The following is a 4,169-nucleotide window of genomic DNA, read 5'->3' as shown; positions in this document are numbered from 1 at the left end:
GGTGGAGATATAAGCACTACTTCAAATTCATTGAGGTCAAAGGCAAGAATGTGCATGTAAAATGAACATTATGAGGTCGCGGTCACGGCGATCTGCGGAGGAAGTGTCGGCGGGAGACGGAGAGCGAGTAATTGTTTACATATTGTTCTTTATGTCTTGAATGTTTGGATTAAACCTGCACTACTGTAAATATTCCTGATAAATAAGCTGTTTACATGCTGAACCCTTGTTCCTTTGATGTTAAAAGTTGCACTTTTGATAATATAAATAAATATAATAAACACTGAACTATTTCAGTTTCCGTAGGCCTATCAGTGCTTTCTGAACATATTGAACACACTTTTAAAAATACCGCGATAATACCGAAAACCGGGATAATTTTGGTCACAATAACCGTGAGGTTAAATTTTCATACCGTTACATCCCTACATGACATGCAAGTGACTCGCCTCCAATTAAACTTCCAGAGAGACCCAGACCCAGAGAGAGGGAGAAGGAGAGAGAGACACACAGAGAGGGAGAAGGAGAGAAAGGAGTAGGAGGAGTAGGAAGGGGTGCTTGTGGACAGTAGGGGTAAACCAGATAAAAATAGGAAGCTTGCAGTGAGGATTTCAATCAACAAAAATAGTCATATGCACACTCTGCACACACTCACATAATGCACACTCTGATGAAGAATGACCTCTCATTCATAATAAATTAATGAAGTCTTCAGAATAAACCTACCTCGTTAAATCAATGAGCTTGGTGTTTTGCTTCACAAACAGGTTATTGGCTGTGTCACTACAAAATATGTCCGTATGCATCACTCAGAGTGACGTAACCACCCCAGACAGCGATTAAAAAAATCTTTGATTACCAAAGTGACTTATTTATTACAACTAAACAGATTTAAGCAGGTGTTCTATTTCCTTCCTAGCCAGCAGAACCTAGTTTATGACAAAAACAAAACAATTAACGGCTCAGCTGCCACACTTAACGTTGTTATGGCAAGGAGGGAGCTGTGGTTTGGAGCAGAGCTATTGTTTGGAGTGAAAGCCGGCAAAATCATTTATCTTTAAATTAGTAAATGACTGAAGTGCACTATTCAGGTGATACATCTTCATCTAGGTTTGTGTAAATTACATTTTACATGGAACTCAAACTTGTTTGCAACGTGAACTGTGCTTCCATTGTGTACATTAATGTTCCTCATCACAGCGAATCAATGTTTGGAGGTTGTTCAGAATATTGTGTTCATATAACATGTTCATATATTAAATACAGGATATATGAATTAATGCTCTTAGGATAAGCCCATATGGATATATACTGTACAATAAGTGGGAGGCATTTTTTTTTCTCATTGCTCCAATTGTTTGAAATAAAGGTTGTCTAATCAAATATTGATCATTACGGTTATTTCTTAAACAGAATATACCCGATTATAGTACCTCAAAACCCCCAAATAAGCATGAAAAACGCCACGAGTAGTTGACTAACTAAACATCATATACTATAATTGAATGAATATTATGACAATAAAAAGCACATTTATAACTAGAACTGAAAACACATTTAAACACAATAGCCGTTTTCACATAATGTCCTCCGTCTTTTCTCCGCATTTGTGGATCAGGAGGTTTGACCGTGGGGGTCATTCACACTTATTCACACTTGATGCCCGATATGCAGACATCGTTGTCGCTCAGTCATCAGTAGAATCTCCGGCTTGTTTAAGGGGGCGGGCTTGCAAGGGGCAGGATATGACGTAGGGTCTCTGTTTGTTTTGGTTTGACTGCAGACAGTGCAGAGGCAGAGGCTCAACAGGCAGAACTCATCATGATCATCTTAAATGTTGCTGCAGCAATGCATCATATATTCCATTGCATCCACAACATCTGCATCAATCGTGAATCATGTGAAAGCAGCTAACGTTAATATTGCAATTTCCACAGATCAAATGGAAGTCATCCATGTTTGGCTTTCATCAATAGCAGCGTCCATAGCACCACAACCACCATAGCAATCTTGACTGTCATGTGACGTGAGTAATTCTTGAAGTGGAAATCAACGAAGCTTGACAGGTTGGATCAGAGGGTCGAATAGATGGTTTATTCCAGGATGTAATACAGCAAGATACAGACTTAGGTTGAATAATCTATAGTGTAGGTGGTGAGGAGCAGTCTCCTGACGTGCTCCTTCGCTGTCAATCCCTCTTCTCCCCGAACCAAAGGTTTGGGGCGAGTATTATAATAAGAAAATGTGAATAAAAGAACAGAAGCAGTCTCTCCCTTGATAAGGTATGGCCCTGGCTATGCCCAGTCCTTGTTGGGACATAACAAATGGAGGAATGTTGGAAATAACACCTGGTATCAGTAGGAGAGGCACTGGCCTGTTCATAGACTCATAGATGAAATGTGAAGACAACAGTTATATTACATTTTGGTGTGAGACTGGGTTTAAGGGAAGTAGTTGGTTTCAGTTTTTGAGGTCTACTGCAAAAATCAGGGTTTACGTTTCGTTTACAAAAAAGTCGGACAAGCACGAAATTGCGTGATACCAGGTTGCATTGCACACATAATATAATCATATATATAATGTTATAAGTAGACCATATAGCTTTTATTTTCTTGGTGTTATAATGAAATCCTTATGGCATGACACTATATCCCTATTCTCGCCCACCCATCTTGAATTTAATAGATGATTCAATAGATTCATTTTCGTTGCTTCGAGGAGGTCTGGTGCAAAATCTTATACCCCGGCCGAAACACAGTGGAAGGGAGAGAGAGGGAGCCATAGAGATCTACTGCGGAGCCAAGAAAGTGATATGCTTAAGAGTGCCTCTCTGTTTATAATAAATAAATATATATATGTATTGTGGCAGACGCCAGGGAGGAGTGAGGGGAGTGTTAATTGAACTGAGATATCTGGCAGCCTGCTAGCTCCACCCCAAGCCTTATATGGACTTCCTCCCATTGAGATGCAAGCCTGAGGATCATTGAGCAGGGGAAGACAGACAGACACAGACAGATAACCCGTTGTGACCTGGGGCCTCATGTACAAAGCTTGCTTACGCACAAAAAAGCAGCGTAAGCAACTTCTCACGCAAACGTTCGGATGTACAAAGACTGACTTGACGTGAGAAAGTGCGGTTCTCCACGCAAACTAAATGCCTGGCTTACGCACATTTCTGCTGCATTTTGTCAGTTGGCGGCACATAGAGGCAATGCAGCGCAACAACATTAAGCCTATGCGATCACGAGTCAAGAAGTAATATTGCAATATGAGGCGAGTTCAAAGTGGATTTGAACGTCGGAATGCGTGATCTTAAATGCGCTTCAATCATGCGTTACTGTTGTCGAGACGCATAATGTGACACTGTTAGGCTAAACTTAAACAGACCCATAAAACTAAATTGTCAATATTGCAATTAAAAGGAAGCCCCAGCAATATTATTTTCAGTGATTGCTTGTTTATTAAACATTACATATTTTCCGGACCACGCATGACATATGATCTCTCTTCACACATTTGTTGTGAAATTCTTGACTGCAATATTATTATGTGATGTTGAGTGGAGTAAGCACAAGCCATTGTTACTTAAAATCAATCCATCAATGAACCAGTCGGCCAATTTCGAATTATGTACATATTATTGACACATTGGGTGTATGGATACAACCTATCGTCAGCATGCATCCAAATAAATGAGAATTTAAAAGCATGCGCAAAATGTGGCAATAATCGATAGGTTGACAATGGCAGTGTTGGCCTTGATAGAAGATGCTCGCATTCAAAATTAACAGGTGTTCCGCGACTATTATGATTTTTTGGTCAAAAAGGAGCCGATCCCAAATCACAGCTGCCACCCTTTGCTCAAATAGGGCGAGCTCCCAGACTCCACCCCGCTGCGCTCTGACCCACGCTTCTCCGGTAGGCAGAGACCTTTCTTTTTACGTCCACCTTGACGTCCGACCACTTTTTTTATGTCAGCCACAGTTCGGCTTTCCGCCCCAACCTCATTGACCGACTTGGCAACGTTTTCCCACGCCAGTTTTTTGCTTTTGGTGCTGATTCCGGAGGAAAGAGAGCCAAACAAGATCTTATTTCTGGCCTCTACCTCCGAAATCAGCGCCTCCACCTCGCATTCACTAAAGTTATTTTTTCTTCCTTTCTCCATGTTC

This window comes from Micromesistius poutassou (genome assembly GCF_964030765.1).
Source record: "Micromesistius poutassou genome assembly, chromosome: 6".
Taxonomy (NCBI): domain Eukaryota; kingdom Metazoa; phylum Chordata; class Actinopteri; order Gadiformes; family Gadidae; genus Micromesistius; species Micromesistius poutassou.
This window is presented reverse-complemented; position numbering follows the sequence as displayed.